At 39.7% G+C, this 25,241-nt stretch overlaps 1 protein-coding gene across 4 annotated transcripts in view; it reads right to left on the reverse strand.

The window, feature by feature from the left end:
• The window catches only part of sema6e (sema domain, transmembrane domain (TM), and cytoplasmic domain, (semaphorin) 6E), a 278,709-nt gene that overhangs the window by 204,204 nt on the left and 49,264 nt on the right, over positions 1–25,241 (reverse strand). For 2 of the 4 annotated variants that reach the window (XM_055228151.1, XM_055228149.1), the window contains exon 1: positions 18,792–19,117. The exons of the other annotated variants lie outside the window; for them this stretch is intronic. The gene's annotated coding sequence lies outside the window, so the exon portion shown is untranslated. Of the gene's footprint in view, positions 1–18,791; positions 19,118–25,241 lie in introns of those variants that run through there. 4 annotated transcript variants of the gene reach the window in all.

Raw genomic sequence — 25,241 nt, forward strand, 5'->3', positions numbered from 1 at the left:
GGAAGGCAGATATCGAGGGATGGATGGAAGGCAGATATCGAGGAATGGATGACAGATATCGAGGGATGGATGGTAGATATCGAGGATGGATGAATGGCAGAGATTGAGGATGGATGGATAAATAGATATATAAATTATAAATAATAATATTAAATCAGTTGATATTTTTCACAGATATTTTTAAGCTGCCCAGTCCCTATGTGCCCATGGGTCATTAATGAGTAAAAAGGAAATAAAAGAGCGACTAGGCAAAAAAAAAAAAAAAAAATATATATATATATATGGCTCATTATAAATCGTTACAATCGTTATATTGCAAACAGGTCTCACAGGTAAAACACATCTGACACTGACAATTACGGCTATTGCATCACTGTTGTCTCTTCCTTGCGAAATACGCTTTAGGTGTGTCGCCAATTAGTTGAAAGTAGTTGTAGTCGTAAAGTACTTTTGGCACAGTTAAATGAGATAATCTTTTTGCTATTACACGGCACACCTCTATAGAAACGGCTGTAGAAATTGGACATTTTCCTTCCCTAATCTCTTTCCAGACCTAAAGTAGACCTAAAGTAACTAAAGTGGTCCGAGTTACTCCCCTGCTCTGCTCCACCTCGGTTTCTGTAGCGTTTTGTTTTAATATTCCCATACTCCGTCTTTTTGCCCTTGCGCTACGCTGTTTACCCCGTGATGAATGGCTCTATTTCGACTTCGGCTTTCTTTTACGAGCTGGGATAGATTACAATCTGAGCAATTGTGTGGAAACAAGATTGATCTAGCTAAAAAAAAAAAAAAAAAAAAAAAAAAACATTAGGGGGTGCGGGGGCATAGGAAGTACCCGTATATATGCAGCACTCGGCAGCAGAAAGTACGCAGCCGTTGGAGTGATTGGACAGTGATGGTCAGAGTCCAAGAAAACGCAGGAGGAGTAGTGTGGGTTTGTAAAGAAACGTGACAAATGCGGTGGTCTTTTAAATGGTGGGGCTTGTTATCAGATTGGTGTTAGAGTCTCAGAGGACAGTCATATAATGGGGCAGCAACTACATCACACAAAAAAGAGAGATGTCATAGATGACAGAAAGTGACTTAAACTGTTAATTACAAAATGGGGTGTAGGAAAATTGGTGATTGCTATGTGGATATTTCAACCATTAAGGATTTATACAGTGAGGAGATAGTGGTTGATGGTCAGGGGACTGATTCCCACTCAAAGGTCTGTTCAGTTGTTGTGTCCTTAGGCAAGACACTTCAGCCATCCCGCCTGGCATGAATGTGGCGTGTGCGTGCGAGTATTGGATTGAGGGGCTGATGGGGCAGATTGGCTGTAGGCATGGGACGATAATTGTGATCAACGATTATATCACAATTATTATTAAAGTTCCATGATTAAAGAACTGTTATAGAATTGTACTTTATCATAAGTGAAAAAAAAAGATCAAAAACGATGAATAGAAGAGATCATCGGGGGAAGCAGCCTTTTTCTGTGCATTCTGCTGATACAATGGCGATTATCTTTGTTGGCGATTATCACGATTATATAAAATGTATGATCAATTATTGACAACCATTTTTATCACAATAAACAATATTATTGTTTACTGTCCCATCCCTAACTGGCAGTCTCGTTTCCATCAGTCTACTCAAAGGCTGTGCTACAATAGTAGCCACAGCTGCTACACTGAGTGCAGAGTGAATGAATAATGACGACAGTGTAGTGCTTTGAGAGGTTTCAATAAGCCTGTAAATCATGAGCATTTTTACTATTAAATCAACTGACATTTTCTTCATTGTAAACCATTATATTCGAAAACTGCTTAATAATTAAATGGGAAAATTGATTTCCTGTTCAAAACCTGTTCATTGTGGCAAGCAGGAGACTAATTTGATTGTCCAAAAATAAAAAATAAAATAATGTCTTTACTAAATGATAGCATGTAAAAAGGAATTAAAAATCTAACACACGTATGGAAGTGTAGTGTCAGTGGTAATCATCCCATTGAATTGTCAAATCTGCTGGGCTTTAGGCCCTAAAAGATGACAGACTTATATAGAAAGTCAAACATAAATGTGACAGATGTAATATTCAAAAGAGATAACAAAAGCATGACCACAGAACATTAAAAGTAATGGCTTGTTCATGCCACACAATAATAGGAACACATATTGCAAAGCAGTAACTCAAAGGTCTGGTACCAGCGTTTGAATCAAGAGTGAGTGGGTCCATTCACACCTTTATGTTGCACCTTGATGGACATATAACTGTACTAGAAAAAAAGCTCAGGTGAAGAACCATTAAAGTGTGAAACTCAATGTTCAACTTAATCAGAAATGAGATCAGATATTAGACATTCTTGACATCACAAGGACTTCTTATTCTTAGTGCCATGTCATGATTTTAACACAACTTGGAATGTTTTGTGTAGTTCATTTCTGCCAAATTCAAACCCATCTCCATGGAGACAAGAACCACCAAACCAAGGATTTAGCCATTTAGATCCCTCTTATTTAATAGATGTCATGTAGTTACATTTAAAGCCATACTGTGGAACATTCCAGGCAAAGCAATAGCTTCTCCATGGAGACAAGCATGTACCAGACCCTCCCCCAGAAAACGTATAGTTCACTTTTACCATTTGAACTAAAAATCACACGATGTAGTGCTTTTCTTCATTTGATAAAAGTCTAATATTAACAGGTTACAGCCCTGCAGCTCATTACCATCCGCAGTCTCTTATCCAGCCTGGGGCTCAGACGGAATATTGAACAATACCTAAAAATTACTTGAACTAATAATTACCTTTCACACAATCCATCCAAATTAACCGCACGGGGCGAGCTGATTGGAAAATGGAAGCTTCCTACTGTATGCTATACAAAAACTGGGGCAGCTCAGGCCATGACAGCTGCAATAAAAGGCTTTGGAATGGAATGGAATATCCAAGTTGTGAAGTGTAATTAAATGCCAGACATAAATGAGTAAATGGGTTTGGATAAGCTATCGGCCAATACTTTGGATAAGTATGGACCGATAGCAGAGATAGTCTCATGCTAATATCAAATTATTCCATAAAAAGGCCCTCTCAATTACAGTTAAGTTCACAAATTAACATTTAACTTTTTTTTTTTTTTTTTTTTTTTACAAAAGGTAATTATCTCTTATCATTTAGGCTTATTGTAATACTTTTGACCAAAATAATTTTTGGCAGGTTCGCCTCTCCACTTTGAGGATGAACTCAGAATGACAAACAAAAATGGTTTCAAAAAAAAAAAATTGGCCGCATATGTCAGTTATCATAATGGGCTACTGTTTAGGGCTGCAAAATAAATCATAATGGTATCAAACCAACAAATTAATTAGTAATTAGCAAGATGCAATCACTCCAGTTATTTAAGTATTATAATTTCCTGTACAAACATTCGTGTCTACAAAATATAGGGTGAGCAGCTTCTAGATATGGTTAGAGGTCTATAGTATAGACGTCTACAAAAGTGTTCTGAAATGCATAGGATTCTAGGATTAGCAGTTCAGATTTCTCAATTCTCATTGTCTCAATGTTAATACTCCTGGATTTAAGATAAAAACTTACCAAGTTCATATAGTGATTTTCCACCTTCAAGACACTCAAAGTGCTTTACATCAAGGAAACACTCCCTCATTCACACACCAATGTACACAGACACTTGGAGTGAGGTGGGTTAAGTGTCTTGCCCAAGGACGCAACAACAGCATTCATCTGTAGGAGCTGGAATAGCCTTGCCAACCTGCAAGTTAATGGATCTGACCGGTCTACCTATGATGTTTATATCGTGAACAGGATTTGAACCGGCAACCTTCAGATCAGAGGGCAAACACTCAACCAACTGAGCTACCATTGCCCCCAAACTTTGAACAGAATCCTCTTTAAAAAACATAAAAACTCTTATTGCAATGCATGTCAGGAAAAATATCCAATTGCGATTTTTCTAACAACCGTAACATCATTTATCCCAAGGTCGGTGGGCAAGACAGAAGAACTCTGATGGCATGTCCTTCCAAGAGGCGACGAAATCAGAGACTGAATCGCTAAACGCAAGAATGGAGCAGTGCACAAGAGCTGTCCGAGGTCTCACAAGCTCAATGGTTTACGCTCCGGCTGCCAGCTCGCGTTTCGTCTCCGTGTCACTATTTGCAAAGGAAAGCAGTCCTCTAAACCCGTGCCTCACCCGCCCGCCATCACTCAACATTACTCTGGAGTGGAGAGATGCAAACACGACTGTAAACTCGGGTAAGGTGGAAGCCTGGATGGACATGTGACAGAGAAGTAAGAGGAAAAATAATGTTTAATCTAACTAGGAGAATAGCAGTAAGAGCTGGCTACTTCCACCTACTCTGCATTACATGTTTTTGGTGTCTGGTACATCTTGACTTTAGCTTTTGTGGGTTCAAAATGGGGAGATAAAAAGTGGCACTGCTTTCAAGAGGGTTTTTTTTTTACATGCCAACACACTTTTTCAAAATAATAAAAGGTAACATGGTGACCTAAATATTGTCACGTTCTGGCGTAGGGAAACCAAATTTCTTCTTGTTGTTTGTTTTAGAACACAAGGGCGATCGTAGGCCGTAACCCACGCCAAAACAAAAGCAAAACAGCAGTCTCAACTCGCTAGAGCCAGTCTCCAAAACAGACCAGGAACTGATGATAGAAGCTTCACGTCAACTTGTCGTCATAGCAACCAGGTGTCACATGAAAAAGCAGTTATATTAACAATAACACATAGTTACACGAACAACAAAAGGTGTCAGCTCTGAACTAAACCCAAAATACCATATCATTACAATGTGTTATATTAACAGAAAAGAACATATTAACATATTCAGCCTTCACTTTTTTTTTGAGGCTTTGGAGTCCTCCCTTTCCTTTCTCTGTTGAGGGAGTGACAATCAGCGTGCAACCTGCTAATAAAACTACTGCACATCACATCAGGTTTGTGACGTTGCAGTGTATTGTTTTGTATCATGCATTGCTAAGCGCCTGTTCCCTACTATAAGCAGCGGTGCGGGCGGGAGGGGGCATTACCTTCAACAGCCTCGCTCCGGATTGACCCTTTGGTTGCTACGATACTCATGGTCTGAATTCCAAATGTGGAATTCGGCTCCAAAATCCTAAAACTGCTAGCCTCGATGAACTTTTTTTAAATGGAGCCGAATGCTATAGGACGTCAAACCCACTTAGTCAACTTCTTTACACAGTCTATGGTCACAATCAGTCGATTAATTGTTGTCGCTCTAGCGGAGAACGAAACTGACAGAAAAAAATGCACCACTTCTCATCTCCTCATCTGGAACGCACAAAAGCTAGTCTCAATTCTCATGATGTACCGGAAACCCAACCCATGCAGTGCAGAGTTGGTGGACAGCTCAGTGAAGTATCCAGGTCTTGCCGACAAGCTAGCAGTGAGATTAAACATGAGTTGGGGTGGTTTTCTGTTCTGGTAGGAAAAAGAGTGTGAGAATGTCTTTTTTTAAACACGGAGGAGCGGAGGTGGAACACTGACCCGAAAATGGAACTTGTTGCGAGTGGTTACATGTGTCTTATCTGGAACTACCGAGTGTGCGATTTGATGGAGGGGAATTTCTGGAGAGCGGCTACTAGTAGATCTTGAGGAAAGGTTTCGGATGAATATGTTTAAAGTTTGTAGTGCTAAGGTCAAAGATAAAAAGATACCTACAAAAATGGAGGTGCTGTGCAATATTGGGAAAGCATACAATAATACGAATAATACAAATCACTATAATAGTACTTTATTAGGCCTGTAAGAACGAGATAAAGTTACAACTGTGGATTAATGAGAACTTTGTTACAATACAATATTCCTTTCCATCTCATCTTGTCTAAAAATTTTCCTTAAGTAGAAACTAAATTCATGATAAAAAAGCAGGTAATATGACACCACCAAGAAACCCATTGGAACCACTTAAATGGGTTTTCGCCAGGGATTCGACGATCCACGTTTTTCCAGCTCCGATATCACCATTGATCTTTAGTCTTTGTGAATCAACTGATACTGGTGTTGGTGCATCTGAAAAGTTTGCATAGTGACATAATTGACAAATTATATTAAAAAGGACACAAAACAACAACCTATTTCTATAGTTTTCATTCATATACCTTTTTGAACTACACCTGTTCAAGCTAAACTAGATCTGAAAGTTGCATTTCACCAAATCAACTGCACACAACACAATGGGTTTGAACCATACCGTGTATGACAAAGAGCCTATATTTAGCAAAAAATGGCGAGTAAATACAGAGCTATGGGTAGAGCTATAGGGGAACGGCACAATCAGGCCTTAAAAGGTCCTAAATTACACAAAATTGAGTCTTGGGAGCTTTAAGCCATGTTATAATGTTACTTACTCAAAAACAGAACTGGAGTTGTTTTGTTTCATTCACGCATGCTTGATATATATTGTAATATATAGGCCCTTTAATTGCACATAGACATGATCACTCAAATGTGCACGGATCACTCTAAATACAACTTTGAGCAAGTTAATGGTGAGGGAAACGATTACAAAGCTAATAAAAATTGATTATGCATAAAATATCCACTTTAAGCTATAGTTGGGCATAAGAGACGTGGCTTTGTTATCCAAAAGTCACCGACCCAGTTCCTTCAATATTCTTATGCGTTAAAGGGTTTCATTCCCGTATTTGTAGCGTCTCACTGAAGCTCTACAGTCGCACTTTTGAAAACGTTCTTAATGAAAGAGCAGAGGCATTAAAAGAGGTGTTAATCATACCGTCAATATTTAGGAGCTCCGCGTGGCTAAGTGTTCGGTAAATGCTAGACGCTGAGGAAGCTCCTGTCTGTGAGCCGTCACTCATTTGAATACCGAAGCCAAATACTCATTAACAGCCAATTACACTAGCACGGGTGAAGGCAACTCTAAAAGTGATGGGGAGGAGGGCTCGAATGTGTTGGGAGTGTCTGGAGTGTAAAGAGAGGGACAATCTGATATGATCTGATGTCCCAAAGACGTTATGAAAAATGGCTGACACATTTTAAAGAAGATGTGTTATGTTTTTTTGGATTTGCTGTTCAAAATTGTAGAACTGACCCTACGTCTTCTGTGACAATTCACAGTTTTCATTGAAGTGTTTAAATTGTTGAAAAAAGGAAACAAGATATTTTAGGACCATGCATGAAATATGAGGTAATAGAAATGTTGAGCACCCTGCAGGACAGTACTTATTACTCATTAACGCGTAAATGAATACAACTCTTATGAACTTTAAACCATGCTGTTCTCTCATTAGCTTACTCAAAGTTCATTTTGCATAATACGTCCCCCCTTTGAGGATAAAAAAATATAATTATTCCATTTGGACCATACATAGTAGAGGGTAGGAGGTTGATTTGAGAGAAGTGTTGCACAAGCTCACACAGTAACGTAAAGGATGACTATGACTGGACTGCAGATTATGGAATTCACCTTCATCTTTCCAGTTCGGCTACTGCGTACAGCTTCACAGGCGTAGCTATGCCGTTATCTACGACACTAACCAAGCTTAGACAAAAATGTTTAGCATGTGTTATATCTCAACAGTCTCTCCGTGGCCTAGAACCAAAGTAAATCTCGTGACATATTAGGACGAAGTCAGGACGAAGTCAGGACGAAGTCAGGACGAAGTCAGGACGAAGTCAGGACGAAGTCAGGACGAAGTCAGGACGAAGTCAGGACGAAGTCAGGACGAAGTCAGGACGAAGTCAGGACGAAGTCAGGACGAAGTCAGGACGAAGTCAGGACGAAGTCAGGACGAAGTCAGGACGAAGTCAGGACGAAGTCAGGACGAAGTCAGGACGAAGTCAGGACGACATGGTGCTGACTTCGTCCTGACTTCGTCCTGACTTCGTCCTGACTTCGTCCTGACTTCGTCCTGACTTCGTCCTGACTTCGTCCTGACTTCGTCCTGACTTCGTCCTGACTTCGTCCTGACTTCGTCCTGACTTATGCAGCTGTAACCTGAAACAGTCTTCCTGAAGATGTGAGACAGGCCTCTACTTTGACAATGTTTAAATCCAGACTCAGAACAGTTGTTTAGCTGTGCATATGACTGAAAGGTTTTTATTCTGCACTCTTCTGTTTTAATGATCATTCGTTTGTATTATTATTTAAATACTCTTCTTATTCTACGCAGCACTTACATGACTGTGTATGAATGGTTCTATACAAATAAACTTGCCTTGACATCATCTTACCAAAGAAATTTAAATAATTTCTGTACCATTGTAACATGAGTACAGTCGACAAACCGAGACAGAGAACAGATTTTCCATTTTATCAAGAGCACTCAAGCAAACACAGGGACTTACTGTATCGTCTTATTATTAGAGCATATCCTCATTTCCATCATTTCCTTCATGAATTATAAACAAGACCCTGTAAGGCAGCGTTCAATTAAGAACTTCAGACCACTGGGAATCACAATGAGGTTTTTCTGTTAAACCCTGCCAAACAAAGCCTGCCTTCTTATAGAGAGCACTCAATTATTGCTAGAGTCCTACAGCTTCCCTCATGGCCAAGTTTCAGCTGGTTGAGTCCGCATTACTTATTTATACTCCAGTAATGAAGGATGAACAGGGAAAATGAGCCAAGGCAGGACCACTGAGCGGGGCCGTCTTTGATCAGCAGTTTGGAGACGCAATCCATGACGTTAAAGGGTCTATACTGATTTTTTTTTTCCAATGCATTTGAACAAAATTTGTCTCGCCCAAGTACAGATGTAGTGTATAAGCAGTCGTTAAGGTCAAAGTCAGTCCACTGCGTGTTGTCTGAATCCAATTGTAAAGATTTTCATTGTTTGATAATCAGGAAGTGCACATTAGCATGCTAGTTATTGCTGACGTCACCATCGCAGCATTAAATTCTGCACTGGAAGAGTTATGAAAAGTGTCTATAAACTCATCTTGGTGAATAATTAGGATGCTTGGAATGTATAAGGTAAGTGAGGAATAACTCTGGACCAAAACCATTTCAAGTGAACTATTTCTGTTTTTCACATTTTTAAGGCAGTAGGTACAGCGCCTTTAATAACACTATCATGCATCATATTGTAAAATTCAGAAAAAAAAGAAAACAAAACACTGGTGATAGAACTTCCACCTTCATCAGAGGTGTCAGTTCCTCATGTGTCCACCCAATCCAATGTGTGAGGTGGTTTGGAGTTTAGGTGTTTAGTTCCACTTTTAATACTTCCCAAGCACAATCTTTACTCTCCTGTTAATAAGTTCATTCAAGTATCTTAGGGCCTTGTTCACGAGTGAGGGAAGAATCAAGCATGAGATTGACAAAGCTCTCGATTTACCAGTCAATCCAAGTTCCTATCCTCTCCTGTGGTAATGGGCTTTGGGTAATGACCAAAAGCACAAGATCGTGGATACAAGCGGTCGAAATGAGTTTCCGCCTCAGGATGGGTGGGCACTCCCTTAGAGAAAGGTTGAGGAGCTCAGTCACATGGGAGGAACTCAGAGTAGAGCCGCTGCTCCACCACGCTTGGGTTGCTTGGACATCTGTTCTGGATGTCTCCTGGACACCTCCCCCTGGGTAGGTGTTCTGGGCATGTCCCATTGGGAGGGAAGACTCAGGACACATAGAGGGACTAGGTCTCTCGACTGGCCTGGGAACACCTTGGGGACCCCCCTGAGGAGATGGAGGAATTGTCTGGGGTGTGGAAGTCTGGGAAAGTCTGGGAATCCCTGTTTAGACTGCTGCTTATCTGGGGCCGAGTCACAGGAGCAGAAGAAAATGGATGGATGGAGACCTAGACTGTGCAAACTACGTACACAATATTCAATAAAGACATTGCAAACAAAAAACATTTTGATGTGAACAAGAAGTTTTACAGCCTAAAAGCAGACTGTGTGGGAAGCAGACACAGACAGTAGCAGACACTCATTTTTCATCTTTACATAATAAACAAAGGTTATCTCCAAAGTTAGCTCCATAAGCATGCTCTGTCTGCCAGACTACAGGGCACAATTTAGCCAACGTTTAGCCTCCACGTGCTCTCGTTCATGTAGATGTGCTGCTCATCCCAGACACAAACCAGCTCCAGCGCACACACAAATTATAGCGCGGTAATTAAAATTCATATCACCTACAATTAGACGGGTATTATCATATCCAGTACAATATAGGTACTTTGCAGCGACATTATGCTGAATGTGCACTGCGTGCATGTCTAATGACAGAATGTTAAGCAGCTACCACAGAGACAGTGCACACATGAGAAAACACAAAACACACACAGAAATGCTTTTTCTAAAAACTTAAAAATACTAAATTTAAACACCACAGTTTCAGGAGCCTGTGATGAATATAAGCATCCATGGTCCTGTTTAGGATTTTCAACAAAAAAGGTGAGCGTGACTAACTGAAAAACTGTTGGCTAATGCTAGCTAGCTCATGACCATGTTATTTAAGAGGGAGTTGCACAGGTAAATCAGCTCACCTGTTGTAGTCCCAACTAAGTCAGTTCTTCATGGCCAAACCGTCCTAAACAAAACCCAGATTAAAGTCTGACTTGAGTAACAGCTTCAAACAGAGCAGTGCCTCACATCCTCCATGGTACATTATCAAAAGTGAAAAAGGGGCCTAAGTGGGTTGGGACTGTTGACAACTATGGAAACGATGCACAACACTATCCCAGAAAGTTGTTTGTTATATCGTGCTGCAACAGCAGAGTGGCAGAAAGGACTAAAAGGGCAGGGCTAACAGTTCAAACCAAAACAAGCTTCCACGTCATTAATCAGAATCAAGTACCAGTCCCTCTAATGCAACAGCACCATGATTAAACTTGCCTTATCCCAAATGAGCCTCTACCAAACCTGAACAAAAATGGGTAGCTAAATGAATAGCTGGAGGACCTGCTTGGCGTCGTTCTTTAATTAGTCAGAAATGGTTGACAACTGCGCTCTTGAGTGGAGAGGGCCGTTTAATGAAGAGGATTTTATCAGTGGAGAGGGGAAGGGGGAGAGGGGAGTGCGAGGAGAGGACCTGGGTGAGTGAGAGGGGGGAGAAGGAAGAGCGAGGCCCTGGGTGAGTTTTGCCGAGGTGCTCTTGCCATTTGCCAGTCTTTGGAACAGAGTGGTTAAGTGGATGATTAGCAACGTTCAAGGTTTTTGTCAAATGACATGCCGCTCTCCCAGTAGGTGACTCTGGACGAACTTCTCTCACGCTGCAACTTGAAACACCAAATATACAAAGGGGTAAATGCTAAAGAACTATGCTAACCTCCCAGTATGGAACTTTTAAATGCAATTTTTTTTTGTGTGTGTGTTTCTCAGTGTAATTTCACATACATTTTATGATATAAAAATATAAACATAAAAATTATCAGAAATTCATCATGAAAAACAACCAGTGTCTAGAAATAATTCATTTGTTAAAAAAAAAAAAATAAATAAATTGTTCAGCTATGCTATCTAAAATAAAATAAAAACTACGATTGTACCAAAAATCAGATACTAATCAATACTAAAACTAGTATGGAAACTAGATACTTATTATCAGGTATCAATACTCAAAAGTCACATTCACAGGACAGAAATGATCTTGAGCTGTATCAAAACAAGTATAAGGCACCAAGACTAGTATACACCCATGAAACACTATGGAACCTGCCTGGACGACTGAGGGATTACACAGACATTCATATACTACTTCAGTTATCCTAATGTTTTATATAAAAATGTCTCCTACACTTTAAATAGCAACACTGTACGCTGTATGCAAACATGGCAACAAATCAAATGCGGTCAAGTGATATGAATTCTTGAGAACTGATGTGAAATTCAATACAAAGAAGACATCCGAGGCAAATCCAGTTATGTCTTTCAATAGATCTAATATAGGTTCTGTAATTGCATTAGGTAATCATGTTAACATATCAGCCAGACAGTTGACATTTCTCTACACTATACATAGCTTGAGCTTAAACTTTAACAAAACAGCTAAATATGTATTAGGCGAAGTATACACACGGTGATGAAAAAAAGTAGTGAAAATTTGTGCTGTGCTCAAGTAAAAGTACAGCAAAAATGTAGTCAATTGCAGGGAAATGTATACTTAAAGGTACAGTATGTAGCCTGCAAAAAGTAGTAGGATTTAACCTGCAGATAGAGGACATGCACAACTTTTTCCTATTGTCAGTATATGGAAAGTCAGAACATCCAGAATTCGCCCGCTGGGTTTAAGTAGTGAGGATTTAGATCAGAGAAGGGCATTTTAGGTTTAAACCAACTGGATTTCAATATGTCTCATCTGGCAACTCAAAAGAGAGACTGAAGTGAGGCTCATTCTGCTTTCTGATTGGATAAAAACAACATAATAAACAACTTGGCCATCATGTCTAATGTTTTTTTGGAATAAATACATCTGCGCTGTTGCAGTTGTTGCCGGTAAAACCCATATTTGATTTGCACATATTACCTCATAGGTCATGTTTAGGATTTAAAATCAAAATTGCACATACTGTTCCTAAAGTACACATGAAAAATACTACTCAAAGTACCAGTTAACACAATCACATAGGACTGAACTGTACTGTACTACGATTACCAAAAACTCTCCTCAGTTACAGTAACCTACACTTTTGGAAGTTTCCACCCAGGCACGCAGCTCATTAAACCTCAACACTGTCCTTTTATGGCAACTATTAGTGCACACGAGCAGAATACACAGAGCACTTAACCCGCCTGAGCCTGATTATGTCCTGAATGGAGCCGATTCACATTGGACTCATAATTTCATCACTAGTTGACAAACTTTCAGTGCGTGCCAAGCCACAGCTGGCATGGCCCTAGGCGCATTAACTGGCATTCATCAAGTGCCAGCAGCATGCTCGAACTTTTATAAGGTGGGTCCAACGCGCGTGGGTGAGAAAACAAGTCTAATCCTGTGACCTATGACTGGACTTTTTCACTTTTCACAAAATTGAATCGTGTGAGCGCCAAGTCAAGTTAGAATGTTGTTACCTCCTCAAAAACATACCTGCGTTTTGTTTTATTCACACATGTTTGGCATAACCCTGCATTATTAGTCTGTTTACATCTCCAAAGCTTAAAATGCTCCGTTCCACCTTGTGATGTCACGATGCATGTTTTCAGTTTGAGAAATATGCAGGGTTTGTGTGTTAAACGTACGATAAAACAACACAACTCCAGGTAGTTTGTGGGGAAATAACATTATAACATAGATCAGAAAATAGTGTAATATGGGCCCTATGGGTAAGACTAACGTTATTTCGGAATAATATTAGTCGAGTAAAAGTATAAAGTAGTGGTCCAAGACATTACACTTTGAGTACGAAACAACACAAACGTTCAAATCATTTCATATAATCAACATAAACGTATTTGTACCACAAGGCAACCTAAGTGCAAGTGCAGTAATGACGATACAAAACCCGTCGATGTGTTGTTTGGCCATACCAGATGCCCACCAGATCCGTTGATATTTTTCTCTCTTTATATTGTTAAATTAAAACATGTTTAAAATGTTAAAAGTGACCTGATCTTGTTGATGAAATCATTTGTGCGGGAACCAACAGCTCAGGATGACATAGGCGTTTTTGAAGGCCTATAAAAGAGTTGAATTCAAATAGAAATATGAGCCTTTGCAAAAAGCGCACATAAAACACTACATCACTCGGCACTTGGAGAAGACTAAAGTTACTGAGGTGTGGCAGAGAATTTTAAATGCAATCTTTACGGGAGTTAAAACTACTTTCTTAAAATGTGTAGGTCTATAGCAAGGGTCTACATATGTTTTAATTATTTGTTTTGCATATTGAAATACAGGCTAATGTTGGGCCGATTGAGGACCATGGACTGGAGGTCAACACTTAATTCAAATGGGTGCAATTAGCAGAGGTTAGACTGAGCCACCAGACCATTCATTAAGCTTGGAATCTCAACAGGACACACTGAAATGTTTGATAGCGGGTTTATAAAAAGGTAGATTGGTAGAAGTTGTAGTTAAAGGCATTGTACCCGATTTTTTTTATTGTCTTTTAAACAGTCCAAAGTTATTCGTCACTTACCTTATGCATTCCGAACATCCAAATTACTCACTGCAATGACTTTATAAGCACTTTCCACAACTTTAACGGTAAAGCTAACAACAACTAGCATGCTATTGTGCACCTTCTGGTTATCGGACAGTAAAAGGTTTTCTGATTAGACGTAGACAGCACATAGCAGACTCTCAAGAGCTGCTTATACAATATATCTGTACTGGAGCAAGACATTTTTCCTCAAATACATGGAAAAAATTAGGGACTGGCCCTTTAAAACTAATACCTAGGTTTCTTGGTGAATTGACCTAAATTACCACAAGAGCCAAGAAAAAGTGGTTGGAGAGTTTTACAGTTCAGACATGCCTGACCTATAGCATGTCCAACATTTAAATATTAGCACAGTAGCGCTACAGACTGCTCAAATTAGGTTTTGTATTTGGAAAAAAAAAAAACGAAGTCACACTGTAGCTTCACCGTTGGCAGCGGGCCCATGTTATTTTTTTCATCCAATTCTGAAAATGGTCTGCAGTGTGCGGTTGGCTGATTTCACAGTGAATCAACTGCTTTAGATTTTGGTGGTTTGAACATACAGTAGGGTTGTTAAAAGTATCTAAAATCAGATACTAATCCATATTAAAACTAGTATCGAAATTAGATTAGATATTAGTCATTTGAACGGGTATTGATACTAAAAAGTATACGACGATCGACCACCATGGAACCTACTTGGGCGACTGACGGATTACACAGATATAAGGCCACATGGTAATACAAAAGTACTGTGATTTAATACTGAAAATACTACTCTATTGTCTAAAAGTATTTTTTATCATCATCGTGGCGTTGGACTCTACTTCGATGCTAAAGAATGGAATCGGTATTGAGTATAAAGTCTGAAATTTTAGTATTGTGACAACACTAACATATAGGATGAATTGTTCCTCATGTCTTCCCTCTCTCCTCCTCTTGCCTTGTCTTGAGGGTCTACACTGTGTTGACAAATGAAGCCCATCCAAGCGCCAAGTTCAACAAGTCACCGATCCGGCTCGCTGTGTGCACGCTGCACTTTGGCCCCCCGCTTGGGCGACTCATCTTCTCTCCCCTTTCAAATGGTAATACCAGTGAACCATGCTGGCGCTCCGAGGTTTTTGAAGTGGACTCTCCGCGCGGACACAATTTATGGATGGTCATGCCGAGTTTTGAAGGTCTAGCCCGGCAGGCAGTTTGAGTTTTATACATTTTTTTTTTTTCCTTCTTCCATGTGGCCGAATCATTTTTGGCTACAGTTTCGCCAGCTTACCGTGGCCCTCTCTCCGGGTCTGGCCATTGTCGCCGCGCATAATGGAGCGAAATCCGGTTTCTATACCCTGTGAGCGCGCGCCATGGCTTCCCCCGCGCCACAGAAGCCCATGATAATGCGAGGGGGAGGGATTATTGGTTGGCTCCTGCACGCTGCTGTACTGACAACTGTTCAAACTGTGACAAAGTGAACAATTGAAGAGCGTCTCTGGAGCAAAATAAACAAATCACGTCCGCGTTTGTTCCCCCCGTATCTAGCCTCAAAGCCCGCTTAGTCACAATACTGCCAGTAATGATCAAAGGCTTATTGACAACTTTGTTATTTCAGACTCTTTTGGGCAAACTGCGTCATAGAAAGCAGTAGGGATCAGACTAAAAGTAAAAATTGCCTGGTCAGCGCGAGGTTTTTGTCAATGCTGCAGTCTTTTCTTCCGACTGATAGAAGCTCAGTGAGGCTTGCTTTAATGTTATTCAAAATCGGAGCTGTTCCCAATACAGATAACGCAACCTGTTTTTTTTTGTTGTTTTTTTTCCAATTATACTTGTGATGGCAATGAATCTTACTTTAGAGTTGTGTCATTTAGTTTTTACAAGCATAGGCTTTATTGGACAGAACATATTTAAAACAAGGGGGTGAAGAGTTGGGCAAGACAATATCGATGAAGCCTAGACCACCAGCACTCTCGCCTCACAGCAAGAAGTTTTCAGGTTTGACCGTTTGGAGTTTGCATATTTCTTCCCGTCTGGGTGGGTTTCCTCCAGACACTTCAGTTCCCCCATAAAATTGTGAAGCACGATATATCGCTACTTAGCAATATTGTGATAATTACTGGCATAAAGTAAGTGTTTAAGATTTAAATAATGCAAGATAATCCCAGTAAACCATTTTAAAAGCAGTTTGATTAAAAGACATGAGCTGCAACAAATAAACATCAGAATATACCAATAATTAGCCATACAGCTCAAATCTTATATTACAATAAAAATACCAAAACTCTATTGATATACTGAACAATAAGTAAATATGATAATTATAGATGACTAGGGACGGGACAATTAGTCATACTGTTTATCGTGATACAAATGGTAGACCACAATCGTTCATTTTTCACATTTTATACAATCGTATATAATCGCCATTACATCACCAGAATGTGCAGAAAAAAAACAACACTTTTTTCACTTATAGCAAAGTACAGTACTACAGATCCTCTCAGTCTTTGCCAGAGTTTAAGACTAAACTGAACACCCACCTCTTCTCCCTGGTATTTAACACTAGCTAGACAGGAAAACACAATAAAACCCAGATCCGCAAAACAGCGAGACCGTGAAAGGTGAACCGCATTATAGTGAGGGACAACTGTATTTGCTTTTTGTTGACTTTTATGTGAATCACTTTGGTCAGCTGATGTTGTATTTAAATGCACTATATACGTAAACTTGAATTGAAATGAATATAACAGTTGTTTAAATATGGAACCTCTTCATATCCAGAACATTTTAACTGTCAGCAACTTTAATAAGTATCGTGATATAATCGTTAATCGCAATTACTTTGTCCATGATAATCGTGACACCAAATTTCAAAATCTTCCCATGCCTTCCATCAACAATATAGATAGATAAGATATAGATTCCTCCAGCTAAGGTAGTCCTGGCCAAGTCTAGCTCAAGATCTGGAGATGGATCTATTGCTCCCGAGAGGTTGTCCCAGCTGCACTGAAGAATGGGTCAAATGCAGAGAACAATTTTTTCCAGGACAGTAAAGTGTACCTTAACCTACATATTTTTATTACCTCAAAATCAGACTCTGATCAGCAAGAGTCCAGAGTTTAGCAGTAGACACCTCCTTAAAGCATACAATAAACAGTAGCTGCTCTTAAACAGGTCACTTACTTTCAGTTATGTTGAACACATAAGTCTGCAGAAATATTGCCAACTCAAAATCAACATCACCATTAACTGAGCTGGGTTTGTTTGGTAAACTGTGGCATGTAAGGTCTTGACAAAGCATGCCATTCCCCTTAAGAGAAGATTGTTGTTTTGGCAAATATCCCGATTTTCCAAACTAGGCTAAGCTGGGATAGGTTTGAGTGCAGAGAAAACCTGGGAAACAAAGTGTGAAGAGTGTGACAAAGCATATCCTGGTTTATGACAGCTGCCAACAAACTGCACAGAGTTAGAGGCAGGCAGCATACGGCAAAACAGAAATGGCACCGGCAGCAACTTTTATAATATAACTTTCCTATAGACACTGGGAGAAACACAAAATAAAAAATTTAAAAAAAAAAGCGAATAGAAGTTGGAACTGCTTACATTTTTCAGAATGTAAAATGTGTAACTTTTTTTTATTTATAAACTAAAAAGGTATGGGTATGTAGCCTGAATTATTACTGCTTTGAAAAAGGCACAACAATCACAACTGAACCCGAGTTGCCGGTGCAGACACATCAAGGACACTCACTGAGCTGCAGAGGCTGCACTAGCACGGATTAATATTGGCTGCAGGTCCCGGGGTTTAGGTAGTGACTATTCAGATCAGAGGTGTTTTTGGTTATGACTAACTTGATATAGGCATTGGATCTGGCAACCCAAATTACTCATATGAGGCTCATTCTGCTTTCTGACTGAATAATCATCTTGGGAAACAAAACACCAAGTGACAACATCAATAACTTCATAATTTCACATCCTAATGTCCAATGCTTTGTTATTAAGAACAAATCAGCATTACAACTACAACAATTATTATCAGTAAAGACTTTTATCGGAAAATGTTTACCCTGTAAACATACCTTATACCCCAAGGGACAGGTTTCACATTCAACATGCCCTTTGCTTTTCAAATATTTATCATCTACAATAAAAATAAAAACACTAGTGAGAGTCATAATTCAAAGGATCACTGTGCCAGTAAACATTAAAAAAGGATTTGAAATACAATGAAGTACAATGAAGTACGGCTTTATAATCCAGATATCCAAGTTATGAACTGACAACTAAATAATAATGAGTATATCTTTGACAGTGTAACAGTACTCTTACTCACAATGGGAAGAGGAACCAAAACTTCTAATTGAGTAAGTCTACAAGTGACAAAAGCTTTGTGTTGTCAGTATGAAATTGACCATTTGTATTTCTTGCACCACTTCTTTAGATAAGATTTATAGTTATGATTGATGACAGATTTTGGATCATTTAAGCTTTTGTCCTTTAATTACATTAACTTCAAATTATAAATGTGACCTTATTCCTGACACTAATTACTCTTACTTAAGTAGCAGTTTCCACAATATTTTTTTTACTTTTTACTTGAGTCATTTCTTGGCCCACCACTTTGTACTTCGAATCATCAACGCAACATCACAGCTGTCAACAAGTTAGACCCGTCACTGGGGCACTAAAATCAATGCAATGCAGTATGACACTCACCTTTTTTTTCTTTTTTTTTAATAGGGAAGATCAATCCATAGAAGTATTGCTCCACACTAGCTAGAATCAAATCCAAAGCTGCAAAACTGTGTTCATAAATGTTTCAAAAGAGCCAAAGTGACGAGATGCCCTCGGAGCAGCAGAGACAAAGTGAGAACTGATTTGTACGTACTGCTGTGCTGGTTTCCCAAGAAGCAGTTTCCAGAGCGAGGCAGGTGCTGGCAGGTGCTGGCAGGTGCTGGCAGGTGCTGGCGGGTGCAGGCAGGCATCGGGAAGGGCGCATAATGACACCTGTTTGTACCTGCTGGCTGCCGCTGCACTCTGCCAGCAGTTTTCCTCCGCTCCGGCTTTTTAGCTCAGAGACCAACGCCCGCATGGAACCGGTTTGAGAGCCGTGTACACAACAATCGCACACCCACAGGACCCGCAATCCAGCCAAGCTATTGAATCGAATGCCGGCGCACAAGTAGTGGGCACAGAAGGCAGACGATATGCTAACCAAGGTTCGAAGATAACAGTTGCTGCATGGACCACAATAGAGCAGCTTTTCAGAGTTGGGAGTATTAACAGTGTTGTGCTAATGAAGTGTAAGATTTTTTTTCCAGATATTTCACAATGTTCACACACACCTAAAAAAAAAAAAAAAAAAAAACAACTATCAGACTTACCCAAGAGATAACAGCTTGAAGGTGGCAAACATGCTTAAAAATGCATCACAGCATCACAACAAAAATACAAGTCCAGGCAAAAATAATGTTACACAACACACGTGAAAAAAGTAAAAACAACAAAGGCTGAAAATAATGCTGTGCCTCGGAGACATAGATGCTTTCATAAGAAATAAAAATAATACATCAATTAATTAAACAATTCTATGTGCTTATGAAGGTACAATGCCATCCACCTTTTTCTATGTGCTGAAATACACTACATGCAGAGAGGAAACAAGGATAATATTAAAAAAAAGTAGATAACTGACCATTTCACAAAATGGCCAACTGACACTCAAGACAAATGCTCGATACTCTCTACCAATTTTGATGTCATAATGATGGCATGTCATTTTCATGTGTCTTAGAATAGTCTGGATCTACATCAGAGCCAGTATAAAACCATGTATTGTCTTATATTTTTTGAACATTCATACCTTCACAAATCAGTATCTCGTCTTGTAGTGACGGTTCATTACTGAGTAGTGTTGTCACAGTACAAAAATGTCAAACATGATTTCAATAGTAAGTAATAGGCTTGATAGTCAATACCAATTTTGACAGCACAAAGACAATTAAAAAAACATGCTCTTTTTTGAACAATAGACCGTCATTTTTCGACACAAAAAATTGTGATTTACCGACGCTTACCGTCATGTGACACTTAAGTGGTCAGAAAGCCCCTGTGCTGACGAGTTGATCTGTGTGAAGCTCCCTGTTGACAGAATGCTGGAAGCCATGTCCTGGTCTCCACCTCTGCAAAAGTCTGCCTGACAGGTCAGGCTGAGCACAACACAACATAAACTGAGCACTCGGAGATATGAGTCAAATCACCATGGTAACAAGAGAAGGTAGTTTGGCAGACTTTAAACTTTTAACAATTGTGAATTTTTGAAACATCAACAAACAAATCATTCACTTTCATTCACAAGCCACATGCTTGGACTAGTTTTATAAAATGAATCTTTCTGGATGATGAAACAAGGGTATGTCAGCCAGAAAAAAAGGAAATAAACAAAACTCATAACACCTTTTAATGAGTTTTAAAGGGATTGTATATTTAACATTTGTGTCCCTAGATACAAAGTAAACAGGTTCAAATCAAACATAGCTTTTACTGATAACGGAGAAGCTGATTTATTCTTGGCCATCATGTCCAATGTTTTTGTAATCAAGTTGTTTATGTTATAATTTTGTGTTTTGGTTCTCAAGGCGATTATCCAATCAGAAAGCAGAATGAGCCTCACATGAGTCTCATTTGGGTTGTCACAATTGCACCAAATGCCTCTTGTTGGACGCCTTTGATTTGGGGGGCAGATGCTTGAAACTCGATGACGCGCAGCAAATTTCGCCGAATTTTCAAATGCGCGCAAACGGCTTCTAAAATCGTCGCCGTTACTGCCATTATAATTCTTAGTTTGTATACTGTGCTGATTAATCTCAACATCTCCACTTGAAACGCTCCTTTTAGCTTGTGAGGGCCTCGGTTGTGGCGCTACATCTCCACGACGCCCATGGAAAAACCTGCAATTGCTCAGCACGCTCTTGCTCTGATCATCCTCTGGTTCGTTATTCATCCTCTAGGAGCTCGGCGAGGCAATCATCACAGGAGCGGCATCTTAGCCACGGCAGATAAAGGCCGGGAGATTGTCGGTAATGACGGGTCCGCCGGCGCTCCGACACTTCCCAGGGCTGCTTGTTTCAGCAGTAATTACGACGGCGAGAGGGTGCACCGTGATGGCTTCTGAAAAGCTTAGCAGGCTTTTTACTTTTTTATTTATTTTTTTATTTTTTTCCCTTCTTGCAAGCTTGTGATGTCGTGTCAACTTTTCTACAGTGGGCGAGCCAGTCCAGCAAGTACTAAAAAGGGGGAGGACTGAAATGCTAAACAAAACTCAAGAAACAAAAAGGTGAAAGGAGGAGGTGGGTAGAGGGCGAGGAGGTTATGAATAGGAATAGGAGATTGGAAGAAAAAAAGAAGATCCTGCCATAGCATCGCCAAGTGTAGCCTTTGTGAAAACAGCAGAGAGGAGTGATAAGACTGTTGAACATGGAAGTTTAAAAAGGAGCAAACAAGAGCCACTGAAAAACACAATGAACTAGCAAAGAACCTTATACCAAGGATGGCGCAAAATACACTTTGAGTTTGGTCACGGGATCAATAATTGTGAATAATCGCCTCACGAAAAATAGGGAAATCCTTAGTTCACTTTCATTTACATTCATTAATATATCAAAATTCCATGAGTACTTTTGACATCAAACCTTCTGTAGTTAAAGAAAAAATTCAAATCGGTCAGCTGGGCAAAAATTTGTAGGTTTGAAGACGTTTCGCTGCTCATCCAAACCGCTTCTTCAGTTTTGGTCAGATCACTATCTATCTGAGGGGAGGAGCTAACGTCTTCACTCCTACAACTTTTTGTCCAATTGACAGATTTGAATTTTTGTTGGATCATAGTTGGACGACTGAGGGATTACTCAGACAAACCTTCTGATTCTGAAGTGTCGTTTTTTTGTTTTTTTTTTAGAAATATACACTGAACTAAAATGACATATCTTTGCTTCTATAATCCTCACCACTGAAATGAAAAATATGCATGATCGGATTTTAAATATCGGTTCAGTCGATGTCCTGGTTCTACATATACATTGATATAATAAGACTATTTACTGATTGTAGTTTGACCAGAAAGTTTCAAAGTTTGAACTTCTATTTTACGAAGTTGTTCAGTAGCTGCTTGAGGCATACATAACAGCTACATAACAGCTACATAATACATCTGGATCAGCTTATGGCAATTTTGTTTTAAAGGAAGAAGAATGCCATTTTCTTTATAGTCTCTATAGTGGTAACAGTCGATATCGGGTATAGGCAAATACTTATAGTCGTAGTAAAAGCCAAATGTAAAATCTGTCAACTGGACAAAAAGTTGCAGGAGTGAAGATGTTTCGCTGCTCGTCCAAGCTGCTTTTTCAGTTCAGATTACTGGTGGACTCTGCTTTATATCTATCTGAAGGGAGGAGCTAACTACACTGAAACTGAAAACGGCTATTGTTTACGGTTTCTGTTTGTAGGGTACGTCTAAAGCAGGGGCGTCAAACACATTTTCACCGAGGGCCACATCAGCAAAATGGGTGCTCTCAAAGGGCCAAATGTAAAATAAATCTATCAAATTTTATAACTTTTTAATTAACCGTTTCTGTATTTATGACTTCAAGTTACAAATATTGCATATGCATTTGCCTAAATATAAAAATATGACTGTACCTGCGTATCTCCTGATGAATTGAGATTTTAAGACCATCATACCTTTTAATTTACTCTGTTGAGGGCCACATAAAATGATGTGGAGGGCCACATTTGGCTCGCAGGCCTCGAGTTTGACACATGTGGTCTAAAGAGATACAATAAATGTGCACTGTGCCTGAGTAATACTTGGCATATTCATTCAGCTTCTAATGGGCACTCACACCTACTAGCATCCTATCGTTTCTGTTGTTTTCTAAGCCGTAGTATCATAACGTAAAAAGCTGGAGTGGCGCATCCCTGGTTTTTATGATTGTATTGTACCGACGACGTCTCCACTTGAAGCGTTCCTCAATGGCTTTTGAAGGCAAAGGTCTTTTTTTCTTCCTTCTGATGCCGCGTCAACTTTTCTACGGTGGGCGAGTCCGTTCAGCAAGTACTAAACCTAAAGCTGAAGAGAATGCGTGAAACAAAAAGGTGAAAGGAGGAGGCGGGCAGAGGACGAGGAGGTGATGAATAGCAATGAGATTGGAGGGAAAAAAACGAAAAAATCCTTCCCCAACAACGCCAAGTTTGTGAAAAGAGCTGAACGATTGGACAGGTGAACATGGAATTTTAAAACGGCGCAAACGAGAGCCATTGAGGAGGACAATGAACTCTCAAAGCGCCATAGAACTTTGGAGTCAAAAGAAAACCGACTTGATCCTCTGCAATCACCTCCTCCATCCTCTCCTCTCTCCTCCTCTTCGACCGCACGCCCACACTCGCACCAGTCTTTCCGTGGAGAGCGCTTAACCCTACTCCAAACCTGAGACAAAAACAGGAACAACAAAACGGCTTGGAGAACACTGTACTTGTCCCCGAGGAGAGAAAGAAGGGAGGGCTGCCAATACGAATAGAAGACGAAGCGATTCCAGGCTCCCACACGGAGGTAGAAAACGTTTTTCAACATTATGGGAATTACATAGCCTTGGGACAGACATTAGCAAAGGGTGTCAGCATTCTCGTGGAGGCAATATCCAAAATCCTGCTGACGGTAAACTCCTTCAGATGTTCTCAAATTGAATTAAAAGTTTTGACGGTTAAAATGGTATAATATTTATAGCTATTCATCAGAGTTGCAGAGGACATTTTTTAAAAAGTAGCAGTAATTGCCACACAGACGGAGAACATACCTCACATTACGAGTCACGATTGGAGCTTGCGTTTGGGCTTGTCAATCATATAAAAAGGAGCAGTTAAACATAATAGCAACGTGACTGCAGATGTTGACGACCCTGGGGAATTCTACTGTTTATGAATACGTGCTACCATTACAACCGTTATTTTTAGGTAGCATGAAATATAATGCAATAAACTCCAGGTACAGACTTTGCTATACGAACTTATACAATGTTTAGGTTGTTTTATGCATTCATGTCTCACATTTGTAGCAAAAGTTGCGCTATACAATGCAGCAAATAGTTGGTACCAGCTTTTAGTCATGTTAGAATGTTAACGCATCAAAAATATACTTAGGAGTTGTGTTTTGTTTCATTAACACATGTTTGGAGATGTAGAAAGCCTATTAATAAAGGGTTACTCAAAGCTCAACCTTGCGATGTCAGGAAGCGGTTTTCAATTTAACAGCTACATTTTTCCTTTTGTTCAGTACAGATTTGCAATTCCACAGCTGAACTTATCCAAATGTTGCCAGTGATTTAAAAACACAATGAAGCACTTCCTGTATTACCACATGACATCACAAGGTGGGTGTTTTCCGTGTGAGAGAAGAACTTGGCCTAAACATGCAGGATTTGTGAGTTAAACGTGTGAAAATAAAACAACTGCAGATATATTTTTGATGAGAAAACATTTTAACATAAATCTGAAAATAACCTAATATAGGCTCTTTAACGTTATGTCAAATTTATGCAACTTCTCAACCAAGAAAGGCGCTACTACACCAAACCAAATTTTATGGAATTTTTCATCTGCAGTTACTAAGACTCATTGGACGCAACTGAACCTTGACACAACTTCTCCCTCTCCTCACGCCTGTTCCGTGCGATTCCTGTGGCTCTACTTGAAGCCCGTACATGTCTGCTCCTATAGAACACTCATCCGTCACGCGTCAGACAGATGACCGACCGTTTGAACCCCTGGAAATCTCACCGTGGAGGGGCACTTAATCCAAACGCAACGCCCCTGGAACGCCATCGAGATAATGAATGGCCATTGTGAGAGCGGAAACCAAAAGTGGGTAGTTATTTATAGTTACTTCAATGGATATAAATACATACTTGAACGTGGAACAAGTCCCTCGAGAGCCAGAATGAATTTGAATGCATTTAAATGTGATTAATTCAAGTGGCTCTGCTGGTTCCTCACCTTGGGAAAAACTATTTACCATGCGAGTGCATAATGGAGGAATGACGATTATTACAAAAACAACTCGGATAAGACTTTAATTAAAGAGAGATTGCAGGGTCTTAACAAGTAAGCCTCTCTGCT

Source organism: Periophthalmus magnuspinnatus, chromosome 16 (assembly GCF_009829125.3).
Source record: "Periophthalmus magnuspinnatus isolate fPerMag1 chromosome 16, fPerMag1.2.pri, whole genome shotgun sequence".
Lineage (NCBI taxonomy): Eukaryota > Metazoa > Chordata > Actinopteri > Gobiiformes > Gobiidae > Periophthalmus > Periophthalmus magnuspinnatus.